At 41.9% G+C, this 26,583-nt stretch overlaps 1 long non-coding RNA gene across 1 annotated transcript in view; it reads right to left on the reverse strand.

Annotated features, from left to right (window-relative positions):
- Window positions 1-213: 213 nt before the first annotated feature.
- Window positions 214-26,583, reverse strand: part of LOC113995355 — a 64,557-nt gene continuing 38,187 nt past the window's right edge. The window contains exons 4-6 of the long non-coding RNA XR_003543370.2: window positions 4,457-4,570; window positions 2,607-2,725; window positions 214-994 (exon numbers count right to left, since the gene is read on the reverse strand). This is a non-coding gene — a long non-coding RNA (uncharacterized LOC113995355). The remainder of the gene's footprint in view (window positions 995-2,606; window positions 2,726-4,456; window positions 4,571-26,583) is intronic.

Consider the following 26,583-nt stretch of genomic DNA (forward strand, 5'->3'; position numbering starts at 1 on the left):
TGGATATGCTATGAATGCACAGTGAAACTCAGAGCATGTTTGTGTAATGTCAGGTCATCAACGTTAGCAGTGCACCAAGTCATTTCTGAAAAGAAAGTAAGAGAAAATACTGATCCAGTCCTAAAACCAGCAACATCAATGTCTGATTCTGAGATGATACCAGGAAATTCCCTAAATCACTACTATTCCCTTAGAACAAAATTAGCACAGAAATTGAAGAAGGCCTGCAGTGTGCTTTGAAAAAGGGAAAGCACAGCTTTGTTTTTATTTTAGCCAGTACAGTAATGAACCCCAGCTCAAAAACACTCCCCACCCTTATTTAGACAAAAACAGAGTAGGCCCCACTTGTGTAGGAACTGCACCTGTTCAGCTCTGGAGACAGCAGACTGGGTGGCACTCATCCATCCAAGCAAGACCAAGGGCAAAGGTCCTTGCTCCCCTCCTCCTGATGTGTTTCTGAAATGTCACAGGAACATGGAATTTCCTGGTGGCCCTGGAATTTCCTCCAAGGATGAAGGCACCAGAAGCATGTGGCTGACCTTGGCAGTCTTGTTTGTTTTATGCATCCTGCTTCTTAAGGCTTGGATTCATTGCTGAGATCCAATGTCCTTTGGGTATTTTCTTACTGGAAGGGAAAGTTTATGCATATTTTGGGAAAGTATGTTTTGATTTGGTTTGCTTGTTGTCCCTCCTTCAGGATCTAGTTTTTCCATGTGTCAGGAAAATAAGATGCTAGGTTTCAAAGGGTTCTACAGGTGCACCAAACATGATCCAGATGCCAGACAGAACACACTCACTGTATGAAGCTGTCAGCCTTGGTTCACCCAGACACCACCACCTCAGCAGCTTTCCCCATAGCTCACTTTATCCTCTGCAGCAGGTGATTAAAATGCCTGTTGGAATGATTTGCTGATAAGGTAATAGCACTTCTCTTCCTTCCAAAATATGCTTGCCAACACAGAAATCCATTCTGACCACTGTACTCAGGTTGTTCCTGGCAAAAAAGAAAAAAAAAAAGGAGGGGGAATCTTTAAGGAGAAAGTGGCCCAGCAGAGCAGGGCTCAGCCCAAGCAGAAAGCAGTCATAACAGTGAAGTGAATGCTATGGACCATTACCCTGGGAGTTGCCTGGCACACTTCTAAGGGTCCTGCCCCAATGTTCCTCTGCCCAGTCATTAAAGAGAGAGGCAAGTTGGAATTAATAGCTTTGACCGCCCTTAGACACAACCACGTGCAGCACATGACAGGCAGAATGCTTGGGAAAGAGGGAGACTGAGCCACATCCATATGCCAGGCTGCTCAGCAGCTACTTCTGCATTCTCTATCTAAAAAACTCCCAAGGTTGTTCAATTTCATCCCATGCTCCTGAAAGCCTGGAGTCCTGATATGATGTACCCCAATCATTCTACAGAGTTGGATGAAAAGCAAAGTTCACTGTGTACCACTTTCCCTTCCTGGCTCTGCAGCTCTCCACCTCCAGCTGCAAGCTCAGCAACACTAAGTATTCAAGCACAGCAAAGCACTTTGCCGCAGCTGTGCCCAGCAACAGGAAAGCACTTCCACTAACTTTTCCTGTCAGTCTCAGCACTTGCCTGCTGTTGCTCACCTCCCCAGGAGAGCAAAGCTCCCACTCAACTACAGGAGCCACCTGCTTTCCCCTCAGCAAGCCGCCCATCTTCTGTCATGCATCTTCCTTATGGACAAGGTTTGGTCCCCCAGCCCTTGTTCACCCAGGTCGGTTTGCATTGTTTGAATAACGAGCTCCATTTCAGGAGGATCTTTCCTCCAGATGGATCCAAAGCATTTCACAAACTGTTAATTAAGCAAGCCAAACTCAGCAGAGAAAGCTCTCCTTAACACTGCACAACAAATCCCTTTTGGATGTTAGGAAGCAGATGTTTTACCACCAACCCAGCACAAGTAATGAGGGCTATGGGTAAGGAAACCGTCCGGGGAGGAAATACCTGAGTGTATCAAAGGTACCAAATCAGATTATTTATGATTTCTTCTAAACAAGAGGCACCATAAAAGGGAGGCTGGTTCTTTTCCTCCACTGTTACCAGGGAGGGCCTGCTCCAGATCCTCACTGAGCTCCTGGAGATGCATGTCCAGGTTCCTGCCTCTGTGTTCTGAGACGGTTTAGTCTATGGGGAATAAAAGTTACTAAAGGGTTTTTCTTGCTTTTCAGTTTTTCATTTTCCTTATGGTCTGTTTTTTCACCAGAGGTTAAAGCCTGGTTCCTAAAGGCTCCTAGACTCCACAGTAGTGATGGGGGTCAAACCCCCTGAATTCCCAATAAGATTTTTAGACTGCAGTGTTGGAAGAAGAAAAGCGTCAGCAGAAGAAATAAACATCTGCGTATCTAAAATCCTCTCACTCCATTGGCTTTGGTCATGACATATGAGCCCTACAAGCATAAGATGTGTCCTCAAATTATCTTCTGCCTAATTCTTTGACTTTGCTGGTGATGGATAAGGCCCTTGCTTACCTAATGTAACCAAAGAGACAAAGCATGCCTGCACGCATGTCCACATTCAGGAAAGCTATGGAATCCACCATTTTCCATGGGAAAAATGGAGGACAGCATAGGCCAAAATGTCCACCTACCTCTCACATGGCCATGTCTCCCACCACTCCCCATGGCTCGGTCACACAGGAAATGCCAGCCAGGAAGACTGAATTGAGGTCCCTCTTACCACATCAAATGCCAGGAGGACAGCAGAGTACTGTAAGGCAGAATACAGGGATTTGCTACTACTATAACACTGGTCCAAACAGTCCTTGTCCCAGAAACCTAGAGTGAAGGTACCTCAGGAAGTATGGAATTTAGCTGGACACCAGAGGCCAGCTATGGAGATAACCAAGGATGTTTTACCTGTGCCAGGAGGTCAAGGACAAGTGGAGATTGCTGCAATTTCCCTGTCAGGGAGGAGTTGTGACACTGACAGTGCCAAACTGAAACAAGGCTCATTTTATGCCAGGATGAGGCTTTACTAATCATACTTGTATCTGATTGTGTCCCACTTCACGTTTTCGAGGCACACTAAAAAGCTGTGACTAAAGAGGTAACTTCAAGGGGGAAATTTCCATTTTAAACTAGCACCCTGCAAAAATAGAAAAAAAAAAATTGTAATATAGACAGCTGACCAAAGGCTATCTTATTTGCATAATGAATGCTCCCCATCAAACAGAAAAATTAAAGCCCTTTGAGTTCAGATTTAACATTAGCTACATCCTTGAAAACTGCCCCAGGGTGCAGAAATATGCATAAGTGTTTCTACTCTGGTACCAGAAGTGATTGTACCTTCAGGAAATGCTTTTTAAACCAGTTTCTGACTCTCACTTAAACTACTTAAACACCTTCTTGCAGTTCCCATGCTGAGTTTTGTTACAGATTCCATCATAAATGCTGAATCCCAAACACCTCTCAAAGTACTCCCTTTTGAAAAGCATAGGAAGTCACACAGGGATGAGGGATGCTCATTTCCATTAGGATTTGCTACAGACCATAGACCCCTGCCTATGCTGGATGGCTTTCCGAAGTCCTCTCATTCATGTAATAATGGCATTGATCTGCAAAGCTCCTTGATGCCTGGGAGGCTTGAAGAATGGTTAGAAGTCTTGTTTGGGAAGTTTTCTGAAGTTTCTCATTTTTCTACTGTTTGTAGGAAAGGTCTGTATAACTGCAAGGTAAGAAAATTGTTCTTCATGTTTCATTATTGAGAAAGCAGCCACCACTGAGAAGCCACAATAAGACTTTCTCTCTTTTCAGGCAACAGCCCACTAGACAATTGAAGTCTGTTATTTCTGCAGAGTTCCTATTCATATGGAAAATTTTCAAATAAGCAGCACATTTTAGAACAAGACAATACAAAACATGAGAAAAAAATGTGTCTCCTGTTTAATTTCCCTGCAGTATGGAATTTGGGTTTAAAGAAGAAGAAACCTGTGAACACAGAAAAAGACATAACTCCGTTTTTACAAAGATGAAAAAACAAACAGATAAAAACTTGTCACTTGACTTGCTATTTACCCAGAATTTTCTAAATTCTGTGAATGATTTTCTAAATTCAAAGTACACCTAACATGAAGAAAAATAAACAAAGTGTCCCTATTAAAATTTTTTATGAAAAGCACATAGTACTCTACTTCTTACATTGCACCTCTTTCTGAAATGGCACAGAGGAGTCTCTACACACAATGATCACTTCCGCCTTTTGCATTGTCAGCTACAAGAAAATCTAACCTGAAAGAGGACTTTGGTTAGGAATAGGGGTATACTCCTCAACTTTCTACAAAACATCTGCTGAAGTAGGAATCAGCATCTTTTCCTTGGTAAAAAGGAAGGGTTTGCCTTTTACAGGCTACAAATACTGATCAAATATTGTTCTGTCTTCTCGTGATTCTCCATTGTCTCATCAGCAAAATGTACACAACTATTTCACCATAAGCATTACCTGGGATAAGGACAATCAGCAAAGGGAATTGGCAGGCTCTCTGTTTCTTGGTGTCTTCTGGTTAATACAGGAGTCGGAGCAGGACTAGAAGCTCTGCTTTGATGACCTGCTGGACTGCAAACAAGTTTAATTAGAACAAATTATGTGTTTAATATTATAAATACCTCAAAGGTCCATTATGATCTTAAAATCTCACTTGACAGCCTATATGTTAGCTTGCAGCTTGAACTTATGCTCGAGCTCAAGCCCTAGACCTTCAATTGACATGATGGCTGCAATCTAAGACAGACCAAGTATCTCAGATGAAGTTCACACAGTCAGATGAAAGGAATTGGCTTGAACTGATTTTGACTCATAATTGGGGCACATGGACAGTATAGTGGATTTGGGTATCATTTTGAAAATCATAGCTTCAGAAACATAGCAGACAGGAAAACATTTGCAAAAAATCTCAGTGCCTACACTTCATGATCAGCTCCACGAAATAAACAGATCAGCTCTAAGTAGTCTGTGGTTCTAATTGCTATACCTTATCCCCCATATTAAACTTTTCTATCACTTGGCTGAGGAGCAGACACTGGCCTGTGGATTAGCCATCAGTAACAGCCCAGGAGTAACAACTGAGAAATGGCACAGTTTAAGATCAAGCCTGTGTTTTGCATTTATTTCTAGAATATTATTACATAATGACGTGCAGTGAATAGAGATGGAAAACAATCACAGCTTTGGCATGGAATTTCTGTATATACAAAATGACTGCATTTACAAAGTATATTATTACTGACACCTAATTTAATCTATCAGAGTGGTACTATGAGGGACTAATTAAAGTCAAAGTAGAACAAATGCTTGTACTTGAGAAAAACACCAGGGAAAACATGGACAGATTTTACCAATCTGCACGCCTCATTCCTGTCAGTGTGAAGTGTTTCTGAGGTGGTACATTTTACCTGCTTTAAAGCAGAGTCTATTCCATCAAGATAGTTACAAGCTTCAAAAGAGCAGATCACTGGCACTCACTATTTGACCAGTCTTGCTCACTTGAACAAGCTTAAGATTGTGAACTTTGAGCCTCCAATCACATTTTTAAAGTTTTTGCTTGCTTTTCATGATCACAGAAATCTATATCCCAAATATGATAACTTTCCCATGCCAAGAAGAAGAAACCAAAGCAAGTGAACAAACAAAAATGACAGGCAGGACAAAGAGAAGGAGGGGGGGAAAGGAGAGAGTGTGGTACTCCCAGCAAAACTGTTGGACCAACTGTCAGTTGCTTGTATGAAGCAAAGCCCCACAGCTACCAGGGTATTTTGCAGGGCATTAAATTCATTCAGTCTAGGGCCATGGCGAAGGGAGAAAGGACGCTCTCTGTATTTGTCAGTATGAATGTTCTTGTGTAGACATTCTTCATGTTTCTTGTCCTTATTGACACTACCCTGGACCATGGAGGCTGCATCTTTCAGTGATAGAGGGACAGCAGTCAGCACACAGCAAATCTGCCAGACTTTACCTTGCTGAGCACCGGGCAAAAAGCCCAGCAGCCCCTTCACAGGAGCAGTCTTGTATGCAAGGAATTGGGTGCAAGAATTCAAATACAAAACTAATTGAAAGAAAAAAATGGTATTTTTCACATAATTTTGATTCCTGCCCAAATGTTAATTTTTATCACATATATTCACATGTTCTGGCAGGACAAACGTGTGCCTTGACTGCATCAGCCGGGTCATGTTAATGGGCACATAATCCAGAAAGGTATTTCTGCTGCACATCAAGCCCTCTAGGCTTCTGAGGCTGTTTAATGCCAAGCACTGATTATTTCAGCAAATGAGGATCTTTCTCACCAGAGGCCAATATTTTGAGGATGCTCTGAAAAGATATGTTTTAAAATTCACTGAAGCTACAGAACTTCAAGACAACTAGTTATAGAGGGATTTCATCTAGTGACTGGGCTTCTGCCCTCAAATGCATTTGTAATCATTGTTGTGCTTGTTTTCACCATCTCTGGCTGGAACCACTCCTGAATACTCATATCCAAACCCAACTGCTTCTCCATCCTTGTGGCTCAAATTCCTTTCCAAAGGTAAGAAGAAATTTTGTTTTAAAGCAGGAGAAAACAGAACAGGCTGAGGTGAACATGCAACTTTGTGACTGCTTGTGGTCTCTTGGAGACTTTTGATCCATTGGGTCTTTCATTTTTGACATGACATGCTGTCAAAGTCAGAAAATGTGGCAAATGACCTGAGTAGCTGGGCAGGTCCCACGAGAATGGTACTAGAGGTGGGTGTACAACATATGCATCCAGGCAGCATGACTTTTCTTTCTACAATGCCAGCCCAGCCTGAAGGGACAGTGTCTGGTTTTAGAGCAGTCCTGTCTTTATTTATCCTGAGATGGCTTTCAGAAGGGCAGGAGCTGAGCTTTCCTAGAAGAATAGTCAGAGGCTGGCGTACAATTACACTGTATTACACTCAGTCAGATAAATCACTTTTGGGGTAAGAGGTTCATAACAACTCCAGACATGCCTAATAGTTCCACAGTGAGTCTCTGGACAAAGCCCGGGACTGGAAACAAAATGAAATCATTACATAAAATTATTTGTACTCCTGTAATGCTTGAGAGCCCCAGCTAAAATGAGACCTTACTTCAGTGAGTGCTGTGCAGATTCAGCCAGAGGCAGTTCCTGCCTGAAGTATCTGCTATCTCAGTAGAAAGGAGAAGGGCAGGGATGCACTTCTTCCCACTCTTCCCACAGGCATGGGCCCAGAGGAGGTCTGGGGCCAGCCAAGGCCAGTGTGCACGACTGCAGAGAGCAGGGGTTTTGTACCACCACATAAACCAGGTAGTTTACTGAGCCTTATTTTTATTGCTGTTATTATTAAATACATTATCAGAGCCTCCTCAAGTAGTGTTAATCAAGATGATTTCCTCAAGCTACGCTCCAAGAGGCATATTACACCCCCTACCAAACTTATTGAATTAAGTGAAGTATGCGCATTATCTTTGGTTATGGCTTTCAAAGCCTATGAATGCTACTGTAATTGTTTTCATAAAACAGATCAATAAGTAGAGTCAAAATAGGCTCTGCCTGCCTCAGGGGGAAGGCATTAAAAGTATCTGGATAACAGCTTTTTCAAGAGGTCTTTCTGCCTGCCAAACAAAGGGAACTTACTGCAAACTCTCACCTTCTCAGGAAAAGACCTTATTTCCAAGTCAGTCTATGAACTGTTTTTGAAACAGAAGATGGCAAGAGCTTTCATTTGGAATTAAGGAATCAAGTTAGGGTTGGCTAGGGTTTTTTAAAAAATTCCTAAATCATAAAGCATTTTAAATTAATTCACATTATAAAGTACCTCCCTCCTCCCACATGAGTGTTTGCAGATTTCATGTCACTTGGATGCAAAGAGGGATCTGCTAAATACTCCACAAAAAAAATGCTGGTAAAGTTTATGTTCCCTTGTGGACAATGGGAAACACAAAAGATACCAAAGGCCAATAAAATAAATGAAATAAATCTTCACTTCTTGCTATGTTGAAGAAACTTTTTAGTGTGTTTATCATTTGCTCCAAGACAAAATATGCCTTGCTATTTATGCAGCAAGTTAGCACATTTATAAAGACATAAATAAAAATATCAAGGTGAAACACTGAGGAGTTTATTAGCTTAGTTATTAAGAGCTCTTTACACTTAACAACCTAAAGCACACACAGAGCAATTTGTAATCAGCACTTTTTAAGCTCTGAATAATCCATTCCTTAAGCAAGCTTTCCTGCTTCCTTGAAAACATCTTTCATGTCTTCGAACTTTCAATGAGGAAAACCAAATTCATTAAAGCAACCTCTTCATTATGCTTTTCTCTCTCCCCCTTACTCCATCATATCTCCTGTTCTCAAGTGAGCTAATTACTTGGTAGTTGGAGCTACAAAACCTCCTGCCAGGGCAGGGCTCAGCCCTGGGAGAACATCTCTCAAGGATGGGATTCAGCTGGGTAAGGGACCAGTGCAACCCAGGGATGTGACAATTGGTAGAGCTGTTAGCACGAGCCTGAGACACTTGGTCCCCCTTTCTAGTTACACCCTTTCCTCTAACCAGAGATGTTCTCCTTCAGATCTCCTCCTTCCACTGCCATCTCCTCTTCCATCAAGAGTGCGTTCCCCTACTGCTCTATTTCTCCCTTATACACAAACTCCCATCCTCTCCCATCTCCTTCACCTCCTCCAATCACTGCAGTACTTGAATACCTTCTCTCCCTTTACTAGTTAGTTTTTTATTCCATCCTCCTTCTTTCTTTTCCCCTTCTCCTTATTGGTTTTCTGTCTTTTCAATACAATCTACCTTGGAAAAAATATTTCTGCTGCCAACTAGAATTTGCGAGATGTACTGTGCTTATTCAAGCCTTGTACTCACAATACCCCGGTTAGGTTAATATATTCTCTTAATTATCTTACTGACTGGCTGCAATACATCATCTTAAACCAAACTAGTAATATGTAGTGCACCTAAAGATATCTCCTAGAGTGTAAATGAACCTACAGTTTCTTGCAATGATCATGCAAGTGAGACACCTTCTGGCAAGGGTAACATGAAACACACACAGATAGTTTCCAAATAACAGGGTTTTTTTTTAAGTAATTCGTGAAAACATACCCAGTGCCAAGAGTTAAGTAGGATCAGAGAAGCAAAATTCATGTTTCAGATATAAATCCTGAAAATCTGTGCCAGTTTTACAGACTTCCCTAGAGGTGAGAATCTCAGCATAGGCACTTCAGCTTCTTTCCCTGACTGTCCATTTAAATTAAACTTCTCTTGTCCTCTGGACTGGAAGGTTTTAGGGATCACCTTGTAGCAGTTCCTTAAATTTTCCTCAAATTCAAAAGGTGAAGAATATGTGTGTCTGCAACACCCACCTGATAGCTTTCAGGATAGCCACAACACAATCTGGCACATGAAGATATTCTGTGACCTCTCCTATAAGCTTTTGCTTGCTCTTGGTGTTTTTAAATAACATTAGACAGAGAACATTTGGTGGGGGAATCTAAGAACCTAATACAGAGAGCCAATTCAGCTACAGTTGGTGGGAGAAGGGGTGGATTTGCAAGAAGACAATGAGAAAAAGAATCAGTAAACAGATGAAATATTAACTTTATTTATCATGAGCCAGGCTAAGGATCTGTCTCCCACCAAAAAAGCACTACTAGAGCTATACCAGGGAATACCTGGGCAGCACCTTATTTGTCTTGGCACAACAACACAACAGCAAAAAATCATGCTGTAATAGTCAGCTCTTTTGATTGTTTTTCAAATCTATATACTTTCTGGTATTTTATGAACACATTTTCTGAGGATGGGGAAAAAACAAGACCCAGGATCTTTGTTCTGAAATAATGCAGTATTTCCCAAATCTGTAATGAGTAAAAATATTTTCATGATTTAACTTACTTAAATTTTGAAGGGAAGATCTTAAAAAAAAAAAAATCCAAATATTTTAGTAATGTGCTAATGGAACAGCTCAGGTTAAAAGTGGCACCAGTGTAAACTAAAGAGAGCGCTAAGTCCACATTCTTACATTTCTGTTGCCAACACTGAGATCAAATAGGATCATGATGGCAACAATGTAGAGAAAAATGGTTATCCAAAAACTAATCCTAAGCAGCTAAAACATAAGATACATTATTGAAATAGCATCATCACTGGAATAATTTAATTTAATGTAACAACATCTTGAAACATTAAGGAAAGCTAAGTGTATAGGAAATTTCAAAACACACATCAGCTTCCTAAACTCTCATAACCTCCTCCTAACCTCAGGAGCATATTAGAAGTATACAAAAAGAGTCTATTCAACTGACTGAAAATAGGAAAAGAACAGATTCTGACACACAGCTCTGTTGTTTATGGATGTGATTGAAAACAAGACCTCCCTTGCACTGTATTTGGATGATTGACTCATATAGTCCTTGTTTGCATTATCAAGGTTTTGGAGACCATTGGTTCCCAATGCAGGAAATAATTTTCTCTCTGTTCAGATTGATTGTAATTTAGTGCAGACAGAGGTAAGGACAGTTTTTGCATTTTTCTGCACCATGGTACATATTTTCACAAGCATTTTCCACCCTTTTTTTCCTCCCACAGTAGTTTTAAAACATTCTTAGCTTTGATGGCATCTTTTTTCCTTGCTGGTGGTACCTGCTGGTGATTAATGTCTAGTTAAGAGTTTACACAAAACCATCAGTGAGCAAATTAAAATGATCTAATAGTCCTTACTGACTTTATACTTTCTGAAACCTTTAGAGAGGCAAGCATACCTGTACCATTGCAAGGGAAAAGATCCTGCAATGTTTAATCTGCTTGTGATTTCTGGGAACCCGTCCAACGATGTATGAGTGCCAGGGGAAGACGGTACTGTCTCTCTGGGGACTCCACTGGAGCAGGGCTTCCTGGTACTTCCTTAGCCTCCACTGCACAAAGTCCTTGTGCCTGAGGTGGCTTCCCTTAAAGGGAGACTGCAGTGAAGGGGGTTATTTGCTGCCTTAAACTTAGGCAGAGACTTAGGCGTTCCATAGCAGCACCAGGAAAGCATAAAGCACCAAGGAAGGGACTATAATCCCTATTTTATAAAAGGAAAAGGTGGTTGGTAAAACCTTGTCTCCTTTTTCTTCTCTAACAATTTTTCCTTTTGTAGCAATGATCACACAGGTCAGAAGAAAAAACTTGGGGTAGAGTAGCCCATTGTGGTTCTAATATTGTCTGAAGGAAGGTTGCCTGAACTTTAAGTCTTCAGAGACTTGACAGTTCAGCCGAAGGGTGTTTTTTATACTATACTTTAAAAAGAAAAAAAAAATAAAAAAGTAGCTATGTTCCACAGGAAAAAAGAAATGAACACGAGTTTTTGTAAGAAAAACAATTTTTATAGATTTTTTTAGGCTGAAACAATAAGTTCTTGGGGCTTGGGTTTCTGCAAGAAGCCGTAGTATTGTCTATAAAGTCAATCAATTAATAATAGTTAACACCATGGGAACAACTCCAGAGTAAATTCCTCATCCTGCTGTACGACTCTTCAGAAGTTGTGAACTACAGACAAGGGGGACCCAGATCATCTCATTCATTCCATTCTTGACTTCTAGAAATACCCACAAGCTGAAAACTCTAAACGAGGTGGAAAAACCCTCAGACACTCATTTTTTACCCTGCTGGGTCTCGTGAAGGGAACAGACTGATCTGCCTGGTCTGCAACCCAGCAGACAACACAAGAGGGCTCTGTGGCTGCACAGAGCTAGCCCCGCCACTTGCCACTCCACTCAGCGATGGATTTTTCCTCACCTGGTCCTTCTGAACCGGTCACTGCTGGCTGCTGGCAGCCCGTCTCCATGGGCACAGCGGGAGAACGAAACCTCCCTTCTCCTGCCTCCAGCTGGCCCCAGCGCTTCGCTCACTTTGGCGGGGGGACTGGGATTCCTCTCCGCAGCATTAGCTGGGGAAGTGACCCAGCAGCAGAGCAGGCAGCAGACCTGCCCTGGGGGGTGATGGGCTTTGCAGACAAGCCGTGCTGGAAGTGCCTACCCTCTCTTCTGTGTCTCTTTCTACAGAAGATCAAGGCAGGCAAAGCTCTTTGTTTCATTTTAGCTCTTTCTCTTCCGAGATCATTAAAACTTCAGCTGCAGGCTGGGAACAGTTCCCTCTCAAGCCTCCCCACTCCCATCTCATCCCCATCTCCATCCTGGGGTTTCTCCCTGGTAGTGCAGTCACTATTCTTGCTGCAGGAGCCACAGCCTGAGCTGTGAGGTGGTTCTTTATCTTCACCGTTTTGCCCCCACAGCTCATTTAATTTTTCTCAGAAGACCTTTCTGGAAAATTTCCCTACCTGTCTCACAAATCTACGGGATTCGTTACAGAGAAAACAATCTGCCCTTCTCGCTGACAAGCTCTGACATTTGCTGAGGGCCCTACTCAGCCCCAGGAATATCAGGTAGTTGCTGGCCCGATCACAGTTTTGGCATTGATGGGTTCCTCCCTGTTCCTGCAAAAGTGTCACAGACACCTGTGAAAGCCCTCCTTAGAAAATTCCCTTGTAGCACAGAATGAGAGCTCTTGTCTTGCTAACTGACTTTGCCTTTGCCAACCATCAAAAGTCATATATGGCATTTTTTCCAAACTCTGTCCTTTATTCTTTTGAAGCTGACACCAGTGAAAATCCCAACCTATTGATGGGAAAAAAAATTAATCAGGTAGAAGCCAAAAGTCCATGGAATGTCTCTCTGGAGTGTGGAGAGTTCTATTATAGTAACTGTCGCAGTTGGTCAAACATCTCTGGGCTGCCTCAGTGTGAGCATTTTAACAGCCCCAAAGACAGGGTAACCCAAGCACATGCAGCACCATCTCTGTTCAAAGCACACAGGTGCATCCATCTGTGCAGGCAAGAGCAGCAGGAGCCTGCAGTGGGAAGGTTTTCAACATTAACTGGTATCTGCTCAAAGGACAGACAGGCTGTAACCACGTGTCAGTGCAGGGCACTGACCCTTACACAGGGCTCCTCTGAGTGTGTGGCTGTCAAAACTCCTTCATCTCCATCTGGTCTCACCTGCACGACATACCCAAAGGAAGGCCTAAACACCTCTTCTGCAACAGCTTATTGCAGAACAGTTATTCAGTAAAAACATGCTATCACTATTGTCCTTCTCCCCCCGGCAAAGGGCAATACAGTCCACACCTCCAGCTGGGTGTCCATAACTGTGGTACCAAATGGCAGAGTCGGGGTAGGGCATGGGATAGGAGCAGGCCTGAACTCTGCCTGCCCACTGCCCCATCTCACCCATGCACAAGCCTTTTTCCTGGTTTGTTTCAATGAGCACACTTGACTCTCTTCACTGCAAGTTTTGCAAGAAGATCCCTGGAGCATGCTGCACTGCTAGGACTTGTGCATCCTCTTCCCAATCCATAACATGCACTAACAGCGTTCAGCAAGTCCCAAAGGATTGGGACAAGGGGTACCTATTCTCTCTGCCAGCAGGGTGACAAGGGCAGAGACAGGTATGGCCAGGGGAGCACAGGTCTTGCCCATCTACAGACAAACATCCCTGTCAGCCAAGTCTCCAGGTGGCAGATCAGAGGAGCCAGCTGCTCTGATGTAAATGAACCTGTTTTCTCTCTCACACACACAAATACAGGCCACGGATGAAAGAAGTTGTGCTGGAAGTTGCTATTTACAAGGAGCAGTTTAACACAAATGACTCAGAGAGAAAGTGGAAACCAGTCCTCAGGCTGAGATCCCAGATAAGAGAGGCAAGGGGGAGCAGGCCCGTTTCTCGACATATATCTCAATGCACAATGATGAGAAAAATGTTTGGGCCAGCTCAGGGCTTCCGAGGGCAGAGGCAGTATTGAAAGGTCTTCCCTCACAGTTGGAAACAGCCTGCTGTGGAGACCACAAGGAGAGACATGGGACTGCAGTGGGATGCATTGAGGGGCAAGGAAGGATGGAGGGGGTGATCCTGTGGTGAAGCTGCCACTCAAAAGCCATTTTGTCAGTGCCCAAACTTCAGCCCTGCCAAGATCCTCACAAATGTTTCTAGACTACTGAAATACAAATAGCATCCTGAAGGAAAGAGCCTGGGAAAGGGTGGAGACTGGTGGAAAGCCAGAGCGGCAAAGCAAAGGGAGGTCATCCTCATTAACTAAGTCACTGTTCTGTGCCTGTGAGCTGCTCAGTGCCCAGTTCCTGCCACCCCCAGACCCAGCAGTGATCCTTCAGCCATGGAGGGGTTTGGAGAGCAAAAGCTTACGAGCAACTGTTCCTTGAGCATGTTTGGAGAAAGGCAATGAAGTTTCCTTTCCAGAGTGACAACACATGGAAAATCCTAGGCCAGAGCCTTCCACAACTTGCCCTCCACAAAGGCACAACCTCCTTCTCTCCCTCTCCTCTCATTCATGCTTCTCTGTGTCCGTGACTGAGCTCTGCCTGCAAGAGACAATTCCATTTCAGTGCAACAGATTCAAACTCTAATTGAGTTTTCCCATTTAAATCAAGGCAGGAACAGCTCTGCCAGCCTGCAGTCATGAGAGCTATTTTTGAAGAGAATTTTCAAACTGGTCAGGAAGTCAAATACAACATTTTTAAACCATTTTAAAAAGTGTGTGTGTGCACACGTGAGTGCATTTCCCTCTGCAAGGAAATTGCTCCCTGTGCATGAGAGGAGCCAGGTTGCTTTAATTGTGCAGCTGCTACATGCCTTCTTTGTGGCAGTGGAAAGCAAAAAAAATCTTCAGTTTATGTGTGTATTCCTGCTTTACATAACTCATTGCAATGGAAAAAAACATAATGCTTCTTCTCCTCTTTTAGCCCCATCTCATCCCAGACACCATCTATCTTTATGCCACTCTATGGCTGCTTGCACAGTGGTGTCTCCTCCTTTATGCTCCTTAGTTCAAGTGCACAGTCCAGAGTTTATTTGGAACAGCTTATCCCCCTCTCTGTACAGCACAAGGAAGGACTGTTTTCTGATGAAGACATCAGATTAGGACTCACATCCAGCTTTCACATTCAGTACTGATTCAAACTTCTGGTGGAACTCAGTTACTCGTCTTCTATTAGGCAAAAGTACAATAAAACTTTGTCTTTCATCCTATTCTCACTCAAGGCATTTTCTATTCAGCAAAATTTAGCACAATGAACACCTATTACCCTTTACATTTACATTGTAAACCTGTATTTTCTATCACTTTCCTATATTCTCTTCTAAGTATTGTATGCTTTTTAAAGAGCTAAGTGAACTCCTTAGTAGATGTTTAAATCTCTACTTTAATAGGCCTTTACAGTTAAACCAGTGTTAGGAATAAAAGTCAATACATGCACACTGAGATAGTTTCAATTTCATTGATTCTTTAGTAAGAAATAGTCATGAGAGTGATTTGCAGGGTTTACCATCCTACAGATAAATTGACTGACATGTTTTGAAGATTCAAATACTTTAACAAAGATGTTTTTCCTAGGACAAAAATGTTTGCAAAAAAGCCTGCATTTTGCTGTAGAACAATTAACAATTAAATGATGATGAGCCCGTCATAATTTTGTGCTATAAACACATATTCTCAGCTACAGTGAAGTCTTGCTTTGAATTTGTCTCAAAGCAGTATTCAGGATTTATCAGTTCCTAGTGGCCTTGATGATACTTGACGTTAGAAAACATTCTGTTTTCTTCATTGCAAAAAGAATTTGGTTGCATACTCCAGCCAAAGAATTGTAGAACGGGTGAGGTGGGTGGGCACCTCTGGAGATCCTCCAGAGCCCTACCCAGACTAGGGTCAGCTGCCACAGGTTGTTCAGGGGTGTCTAGTTGGGTATTTAACAATTCTAAGAATGATCTTCCACAGCCTCTCTGGACAGCCTGTGCCAGTGTTGAACCAGCCCCACAGTAAAAGTGATCTTTCTTATGTTTAAATGAAATTTTCTGTATTTCAGTTTGTGCCCTTTGCTTCTCATCCTGTCCATGAACATCACTGAGAAAACTCTGACTCCATCTTCTTTACTCCTCCCTAGGTGTTTGTACACATGGATAAGACCTCTCTGAGCCCTCTCACCTCCAAGCTGAACAACACCAGGTCTCTCAGCCTCTCCCCATGTGACATATTCTCCAATCACCTGATCATCTTCATCACCCTCTGCTGGACTTGATCCAGCATGTTCATTTCTCTCACACTGGGGAGCCCAGAAATTGAACCAGGACTCCAGATGTGTCTTAACAGTGCTGAATAAAGGGAAAGAATCACCTCCCTTCACCTGTTGGAAATATGCTTTTTAATAAAGCCCAGGGTGCCATTGGCTTTATTTGCCTCAAGAGCACATTGCTGCCTCACATTAAACTTGGTGTCAACCAATCTCACCATGGCCTTTTCCTGTACTGAACTTCAAGAGATGGTTCTTGGCTAATTTTTTCCCCTATTTCTTCAGTCCCTCTGAACAACAGGGATACACTCACCCAGGGTATCCACTGCTGCCGGTTCTGTGTCATGTACACTTGCTGAGAGTACATTTTGTCCCATCACAAAGGCAATTAATGAAAATATTAAACAGTATATAGGACCCATTGTCAACCCCTAGAGTGCAGTACTAGTGCTGACCTCCAGCGGGACTTTGTACTGCTGCTGTGACCCCTTGGGGTCCAGCCATTGAGCCAGTTTCACCTCATGTCATTTCTATTTATTTGCCCCCTAGTTCATCAGCTTGTCTCTGAGGACCTAATGGGGAACAATGTTGAAAGACACTTCCTAAAGTTAAGATAAGCAACATCCACCCCTCTCCTCCCATCCACTAAGCCAGTCATGTCCCTGTAGAGGCTATCATCATCCATGTAGTAAGGAAGGTCTGAAATCCAAGGTCAAGGCATTGAAAGGCCAGTTTTATTTTCCCACTGCTTGGAATTGTTAGTCCTTGGATGAGTCAATTCTGGCATGAGGAAGGTAGATGTGATTTCTTCATTTCTGTTTTACATTAGTAGATCTTGTTTACCCTCAATCTCAGATATTTAAATGCATTGCAATATGCTGGGTATAAAATTGTGCTGTGACCTTTAGAAAAGGATCCTGAGGCTAAAATATCAGTTGTGCCATTCCAAAGACAGCTCATTTCCCCATACGGAGCTTTTTGTGTTGCTAACAAGGAGCCTGGTTTTTATGTTGTTCTCCATGAAAACAGTAGCTCAGCCTTGGCATCATCTCTCCTTGAAGTAGCCGAGAAGTGAAATTGGCCCATGTTTTATGCCAAATGTAGTTGATAGCTTAGTTGAAAATTGGATTTCCTTTAGAATAGAAAGCAAAGAGGACAAAATTCAATGGAAATATTCTTTTTGGCATCCCCGGGCCTTAGAGTAGCTCTTTGAAGATGGGTTTTCTGGGAGAGAGAAGCGGTGATGAACTAGACCCTGAAATTACTTCCATAGTCTAAACTCTGAAATATTTTACAGTCAGATTAAAGAGGAAGACTCTTCCTGCCACAGTTAGTCCTTCAAAGCCAGCTCTCTTCAGAGATGTGAGAGAGTAGACAACATATATTACCAATGCAGACTTATTCAGAGATCTGGAAATAAAACTACATATGTTTCTAGATTTGGCCAACATTACTCAGAGCTCGGACATACCTGGTATGTCACTTGAGCTGCAGAAACAGTCCACTCTCATCACTGTGAGAAGTAACATACAAGAAGTAACACGGTTTGTTGACATCCTTGGAAGGGCCCATGAGTGTGGTTGGGAGCTGAAAGCACAGGGGATAGCTCTGGGGGGACAAGCTTAAGGAGGAATTCGGTAGCTGTTTTCTACTACCCGTAAGGATTTTATGAAAAAGCAGCCAGGTTCCTCTTGTAGAATCACAAGGATGCAATGAGGGACAAAGACCACAAGGATACAAAGAGACAAATCTTCACTGTGGAAGACTTTACCAGTGAAATACAAGGCCAGTGAGTTTGTGGACTCTCCATGCTCAGCCCAAAGTCCTGAGCAACCTGACCTGCCTTTGAAGTTGGCCCTACTTTGGGCTGGAGCTTGGGCCGGGCAACCTCCAGACATCCCTTCCAGCCTGAACCATTCCTTGAGTCAGTGGCCTGGAAGGGATGTAGCAGAGCTCCCATTATCTTGGGCTAAGACAGGATATCCAAACCCTTACTGCAGTTTAGAGATACACAAGAAGATACTAAGCTCAGTAGGAGTCCTCAGAAAATATACTGAAAACTTTGGTTAAAGATTCTATCAGCAGGCATTGAAGTTTCACTAACTTTCTTGTATTAACTCCAAGTCTGTTACTAATACATGTGAACATTCAGATTCTATACATCTTTTAAAATTAGCAGAAAATTTCAAAATTATATCTGCTCTTCACTTAGTTTCCCTGATAGCAAAGCTGTTCTTCCTAGATTTGCAAGAATTCCTTCACAGAAGTGTAGTCTAGATACACTAGTATGTTTTTCACTTACGAGGTATTTTTAACAGATGTTGGTTATAGATATGATTTGAGAGGAAATGCTCTTTTTTCAGTAGTTTGTGGTATCACATGAAGCATCAAATTCTGTACAAACATAGGTTTCCTTCTAATAACTGAATATGAAATATATATATCTATGATATTGCAAAGATATCTGTTTTAAAAGTCTCTCTTATATACAGAGCACTCTCCCATTGCAGCTGCTGCTGCTTTCTCAATAATTTATCTCTAATTAATTATTGAGATAACATTTTTTCAAAATATAAGTAAAATCTTACAGCACAAAACACAGAACCATGAGTTCAATGTCGAACTGCTCAAATAGAGACTGAGCAGAAAGGTAGAAGAATTGCTATTAGCACACAAATAGATGAGATAATGGAAACGGGAATATATTGCTCAGGAAGCAGTTTTATAAATGTTATTTTTCAAATGTTCTACAGGATGGAAGTCCCCATTTAATAACAGCATTTTAAAATTGTCATTAAGGTCTTAATCCTTTAATGTGCCACATGTGGGTGGCTGCTGTCCAGATGCCAAGTGAGGCTGGGGAGGAGGTGAGCTTCATGAGACATGGGACTTCTTCAGCTAAGCATCATCACATTGTCCCTCCACCAACCCCCTGAGACCACAGAGAAGATTTTCAGCAAAGTGTAACAAGAGGAATTAAAAAAAAAATTAATGAGGGGGAAAGCATCTGAAGGGCATTCCTTTCAGCAACAAACTCAGATTTCTGAGGTTTCTTTATAATTCTTTAGCAAAGGTATGGTCACACATCTCAAGCAACCAACAATGATTTTCAATACTAATATATATTGAATTTATACTGATACTAATACATATTTAAATAATTTACTCTCCCTTTGAGATAGATCACTGCCAATACTGTTCCAATTCTCACCTTTTGATTGAAATATTTCTTGACCTTGAATACCCTCCCAAACATCAGGAGTGAGGGGAATCTGCAAAGGGGGAAATTTAATCTGTGCTCTATCTGTTGTCAATGAAGAGATATCCTTAGTACCTCTCCCCATGGCTATCTGTAGCTAAACTAGCAACCCAGTACTAAAAAAATCTCTTTTCCACAAATTTTGCCCGCAGCAGAGGTGACAGGGACTGTGCAGTAGACAGATTTGGAGACTGTAACAAATGAGGCCCCCAGGTGCAGGACCCTAATACACTGCAAAGCAACACTGCAACAAGATGTCCACCAAAACCATCTGAAACTTGCGCTGACAAGAATTAAATGGGGGAAAGTAAGAAGGGAAGCTGAAGAAAAAGGGGGGGGGGGGGGGGGGAACAAAACAAAACAACAGAATGGAGAAAGAGAAAAGGAGCTCAGTGGAAGAACTTCTGAGTCTGAGTCACTCTACTAAAACTTTCTGTAAAGTTCAAAAACCCAACTGCATTTTATGTGTGAGCCTGAAAAGATGAAAGGAGCAAGGAGCAGAAGGTTGTAACTTTCATGTTTATACACAAATGCTCTGAAAGAACCTGCGTCTGCCTAACACCTTCATTCAGTACTTAGAAGTGCAAACACAAATTAAGCAAAGGCTTTGAAGTCCTCAGCTGTGCAGAAGTCCCAGCTGAACAAGTTCTGAGCTGAGGCAGAGGCAGGAAGGTGCCTACAAGTGTTGGAGGAGCACAAGTGCGTGGAAGCAGAGACAGAACGTGTGTTTTAATCTTCTGCGTTTTGCTTGTGCCAAGAGTCTCATTGAATCCATAGGGAGAATTTGTCTTAGATTGCCAGGAAAGTCCTTGTCCTGGCCTCCCAGCATCGTCAGAAGCCTCTCTGTCAGCTACTGTTGGCCTCAAGAACACTTGGTGAGCACACACTTGCCAGGGCTGGCAGGCTGTGAGTGGATGCAGCAGGAAGGCAGACATCAAGGGAAAAAGGCTCTGCTCACCCTTCCCGGTGCTGCTATGTGCAGGATTGCCTTGGGCCCAGCAGTCCTCCACACCTTCAGCAACAGGGCACCACAAGTACCCCAAGAGAGTCCTCCAAGCAAAAAAGCTCAAAATACGTGGTATTCAATGCACCCTCTCCAGCCTGTACTGTCTCCATGGGCCCTCTCCATCCCACCCCTCTGACCATATTGCTCTGGCTTCTTTGATTAGATTGCTCTACTCAGCAGATACACTACAACACTGCTCTAGCCTTGCCCCATCCAGACTTTGACAAGAAGAGTGCTACTGAGCTTCCAACGCCTGTCAACACAAGGGAACAAGAAAGAGGGGAAATAACTAACCTATGATCATTAGGGATGCACCATAACTATCCAAGTTGGTAGAGAACACCAAAGAGAAAGTCAAATTCCAGTAGTGTTGATATGCACGCAAAAACCAAAGCCCTACATCCCAGATGAGAAGCTAACTCAAAAACCTGCAGAAAGTGAGTTCTTATACTTGTTTTTGGAGCCCGAGGGCTCTGAAAGGAAATATTGACTTTTACAGAAAGGAAATATTGACTTTGGCAGCACAGTGTACATCCTCTAGGGCTCCAAGCCTCTTCCCACTGCCCCTACTTCTTTTCTTCCATAAAATCCTCTTAGGAATGAATGAACTTTGTAATAATAATAAAAAAAATCTGCTTAATGAGTTTTCTCATGTATGGCCAAGAGCAAAAAGCAAATGTTTAACCTCTGACCCCAAGGCTAAATTACAGCATTGTAAGTGATGAGGACCCACTGCTTACTGTTTGTTTTAAAACACAAACAACACCACCATTTTCAGGTAGCAATTAACACTCCTGCTGTGTTCAGCACTGAAGTGTTTTTTCCCAGTGGAATAAAATAGTTCAGGGGGTTTTCCCTCAAATTTACAAAATCTCTCTGTAAATGTAAATCATCAAATTCCTGCTGAGCATCCAGATGTTGCTGTTAAAATACATGGTCATATATACATATATGATAGTTTATCTATATATATGTGTGAATATATAATCTATATTCATATAAGTTTAAAAAGTGTATAAATATGTCTATGTGTGTCTGAATATACACACGCAATGGAAGACAACTTGGATCCCATCTTGGACACATTAAAAATTCATCTGGATATGGCCCTGGGCAACTGGTTCTAGGTGGCCGTGCTTGAGCAAGGGGGTGGATGTTCTGCAATCCTGCAATTCTGTTTTTCTTCCCAAAAGGAATTATTCAAGTTGGCTGTCTTCTAATGGCACACATCTCTAGAGCTTATGAACAATTTAGCAGCATGTTTATCCAGTTCCTAAGGTCCCAGAAGAAGTTTTTCTTTGTATTTCTTTGTTTTTCCTTTTGAGACCTGCTGTGAAAAGTTCATTGTGTTACTGTTAGCAGTTCAATAAGTTTCCGACTGAAGTACTGAGCCCAACGACAAAAGTTAACTGTCCCTACAGTCAACAACTTCATGGAAGATTTTAATCTCCAAAGTAAAATGCCTCTACTGCTTTTCCCAGAAGGACAGATTCTGCAAACACAAATTTTACAAAAGAAAGTTTTTCTTCCACTCAGTGGTGAGCTTTTCATCCTTACAGCTGTCTCTAGGTCAAAATTAGATGGAAGAGAAAACTTTTCTAAGCTTGTCATGAGAAACGTTGTGTCCCAAGTTACAGAGAAATATTAATGAGTGTACTAATGGATAGAATAAGGAGCTTTAATGACTTACATTTGGCTGCCTGGAGCCTTACAATCTATGAAGGACTGAAAGAAGGCTCCCAGAGGGTCTCATGATGCACTGATTCTCAAATCAATCCTTGGATGGGTTTCCTGGGAGTGCTCACAGACTTAGTAGTTTCAGGCACCAATTCAAGAAAATTGTCTTATTCACTATCTGCCTTTGTGAGATACTCCAGAGTTTTCAGCACCCAGCAACTAAAATGGGAAACTTCTAATTTCTAACAATTCTGCAATGTGCTTAAATTCAAGTGTAGGTTTCAAATCCTTGGATTAGGCCATATTTTTAAATGTTTTCCATAGTTTGTCTGACAATTTTCTGAACTGGGTTCCACAGTTCTAAATCTGGTATAATATGCCACATAACCAAGTTAATTCCAGGCTCTTGCTGTTCCAACCAACAGGAAGAGATGTTCAGTTGGTTTGGGATCCACAAGGAGCTTTGGTGCACAAACTCTATTTGGTGTCTGCTTAGAGATAATTTCAGTTGTAGTTGCTTTGTAGGCCTCAAATATGATAAACGGTTGACACTATTTGCTATGGACTTTTTTAATTTTATTGCCTTCTGGCAGTAAATACGTTTGCTTAACCACAACAAAGCCCCAGGGACTCTGCTGCGAGATCCCTGAAACCTCCAGCAAATAGGAAAGGTCTCTTTTCTGGTCTTCTTTACGTCTAGGGCAGGATCCAGCATTACAGTAGAGAAGAATGAGGGATATTTTTTAGGAGATTTTCATGTTTCATCTTAGCCATTTGAACCCCTGCTGTTCACTGCCACAACAAAAGAATGTCTTGAGTTCCTATAAAAACATAAGCCTGATAGAATACTTGAGAGTAGAAAACCAGGTAGTCCAAATTGCGTTTTTGCAGTGAATGACAAGAAAGAAACAACAGAGCTGAAAGGAAACCGAGATAATCTTTGTGTGGTTTAAAGGATAAGTCTGGCGCCAACTGCCAGAGAATAGAGCAATCAATGGCACCACTGGCCTATCGAAATGGAGAAATGATTTTCATAATGCTGCATAATGATAAAAGATGGCTGATGGTTAGATTTATTGCTTGTGGTTTCTTATACTGAAGAACATAAGAAATGCCTCAACATTTTCAGCATCAGATGGAATTCCAGATCTCAACAGGCAACAACTGAGCTAATTATGAGGAACATCTTGGGGGGAGGGAAGGCAAAGGCCCCTCCCAGCATGTCAGAGCTTTCATCAATCAGTTCTTGTGTCATGAAGAAGGTGGAAGGAGCAAATTTTGCTCCCTCAGTCTTGCTTCTGTCTGATCCCCTTGTGCACCTCAGATAGTCCGAGCCTGCAGTTCTGCCAGAGGGCCACACTAACCCTCAGCCACTCTCCACAGCTTTGCTAAGGCACTTTCTGTAGCAAAATAAGGACACCATTTGCTATGGGAAGCTGCCAGCATGCAGCCATTATTGGAGGCTTGCTGCAATTTAGGCACCTGGTTTGCTTTTTGATTCCTAAAGACCAAAATGTCACAGCCTTTGGAAGAGTAAGTGGAAAGCTCAGCCCCAGGATTTCACCCATTCCTGCTCTGTATCTACAGGGAGACTAGATTAATTCCCCCCAGACTCACTCCATGGCTCCTCTGAAATCCACCTGTGCTTTCTCAGTTAAATTTCCAATCAGCATGTGAAATCTCTGTCTTTCTCCAAACCGTGAGGTATCTGCTGCTATTTACTATCAAAAAACCAACTCTGAAGGCTCGTACTGAGGTGAAAATCTCTCTGAATTACTCCCTCTTGCCAAAGATGAGACATTTAATATTTTATTTTTCTCCCTGGAGACAGTAAAGATGAGAGAACAGTGGCATATACAATGAAAACAAAAATACAGTAGAATGTATTATCTCCATGAGGTGGAATCTGTTTGTGTTTTTTCTGATCAGTACTAGGCCCAGGCTGGTGGCATCACCAACCACAACTGAGCTCCTACATGCACAGGCTGCATAAATAACAATGACTGCAGAAAGGCTGGAGGTGCTCACTGACCAACACATCTCCCTGAGTGCAATCTGAGGACTGAGGATGTGACTCACCCTGCTTAGGCTGTGCTGCATTTCATTTTAATGTGGCATAGAGGGGTTTGCTCTACCTGTACTCAGTTTCTGACACTACAAATATGTCTCCAGTGGAGACCACTCTCCTTTTTTACTTCATTTTTGTGATTTTTATAAGACAGAATGTAGGCAGTGTACAAAAGCTGTGATTCAAGTCATTTCACAAGTAGCATTGTTACACCTTTGAAGCACTCTAAAGAGACTTCAGCCCATATCACAAAGCTTAAACAGTTCTAAGTCTCCATCATATCAGCTTAAAAACAAGTCCTGTGGGTTCCTCATTTCTTTTGAGACTATTCTGTAAGTGATGTACAACTAAGGAACAAATACAATTTCTCAGAGTACTTAGTTTTTCCTTTGGCACAATCTGTAGATGTTATGTTCCAAAAATCTCATGGGAATTGAATTATGCCCAGTTCTACTGTCCTGGGCCCCTTCATCTGATTTAGCTGAAATTGGTTAATACGCTCAGAAGTCTGACATACATACACACCCACAGAGAATGAGACTGTACAAACTATATTGAAACAAGTAGCTGTGGTCTTCCTGGGATTCCTTGCAGTGGATGGTCATTTTCAAGAGTCAAACAAAAATGTTAGGGAAGCCTCTTCTAGAAAAATCAGCATCTCCCTCCTGAATGATGCTCAGTACTTGCCACAACCATCCTTCTGTGAAATGTCCTGACATGTTGATTTACATGAGAAATGGGTAAGTAGGTCCTTTGGATCAAGGCACAATAAGGATGAATGTGTTTATTCCAGCTCTTAATGCCATTAATTATTAGAGTCTATTAGCATGAATCAACTTCATCCCTCTCAATCCTTGCCAAAGTGCCACCTTCCACCAGAAGGTCTCTGTATTATCCCTGTAGGAACCACCAGGAGACATAAAGTATGACATCAAGAGGGTAAAAAGGGCCAACGAAAAAATAGAATAACCTTCTGAAAGCATCTGGTAAGGCTGGCAACTCTTTGGGGACTGTGAATCAACACTAGAAAAACCTCTGCCTATAACTGTTAGTTCTACCTTTCCCAGACAGCCAGTCTTTTTCCGTGGGTTTTCCCAGCTTTGGTAATCAACTGGACAGTACAAAATCTATTTACCTGCATTATAAACACCAGTAATATTTCAGGTGACACCTTAGTCTTTTCGGGTTTTTTAAGAACTGGCCAATCTAAACTTGCTTCATACTTTTTAAATTAGTTGAATTCCACCATGGAACTAGAAAACAAATTGAGTTTTGTGTTTAATATCTCTGCATTACTTAAAAAGAGAGCAAGACAGAGAAAACATAATTTCATAGAGCAAAAATTCCCAGCTTCCATGCCCAGTAAGCCTTTTTTCCTAGGAGCTATTAGAAAAAGTTATGTCCAAAATTACATAGAATTGACCTAGCTTACCATAAAGCCTGAACTCTACAGGAAACTGAACTTCTGACAAAGCAGTCCAGATCTTAACCCAAATAACACATACCTAGAGGTACTCTTTGGACTCCATTTAAACACTGTTGTCAGTCTTCATGAACTGAAGGGGGAAAGGCGTTAAGTTGACTTTGAACACTATTGAAAGCTCAGGGAAGTGTGGGAATTTAAATGACAGGTGCTTTTGGTAAGAAATACATCATCATCATTCATTTCATCAGCTGCAGGAAAAATGAATTTGTTCTTACTAGTACTTGAAAACAATCCTCAGTTTTGTAGCCCTGAAACTATCCTGGGCGTTTCAAAAGGAGTGTCACCTGTGATACAGAATACAACAGGATGATTAGATGTATGTAAAACATTTCCCATAAACCTCTAGAGTGTCATTTCTTCACACTGGCTGAGCACAACATGGATAAAGATCAGCTTTACTTGTGACATACTGAGGTCTTTCTCCCTAGTAGGAGATATCACCATGTGTCCATATCAGAACAGGGTTAAATGAGATTAAAGCTTCCAGAGAGAAGGATGCAAGCAGGAAGAAGTATGTCCAGTTACTGGTCTCTTTTATCAGTTAAAAGCATTGAAAATCAAAAGCCACATTTAAGTATTCTGACCTGGTCTAATGGAAGGTGTCCCTGCCCATGGCAGGGGGTTTGGAACTAGGTGATCTTTAAGATTCCTTCCAAATGAAACTATTCTATGAGTTGGAAGGGAGCTCCCTCAAGAGCACAGGTTCCCCACTGCCATTCCCATGTTGGCTTTTCTAACAAGTTCTTTTCCCCATCACAAGCACAACTAAATGTCTCCAATTTTCCTATTATCAATATTTATGAAAGATGAACTGAAAAGCAGGAAGGCGAGTCAGAGCAGAATCAACTTCAAAACATTTTAAACATAATAACAGCAACAAGAATTTGAGCCATTTTAGGAAGGAGGAAAGTAGAAGGAAATAACTTAGATGAATCTGAACGTTAAAAGAAATCATAAAGTTAGAAAAAAAATCA

Source organism: Pipra filicauda, unplaced genomic scaffold (assembly GCF_003945595.2).
Source record: "Pipra filicauda isolate LSUMZ 115617 unplaced genomic scaffold, ASM394559v2 scaffold213_size2393758_pilon, whole genome shotgun sequence".
Taxonomy (NCBI): Eukaryota; Metazoa; Chordata; class Aves; order Passeriformes; family Pipridae; genus Pipra; species Pipra filicauda.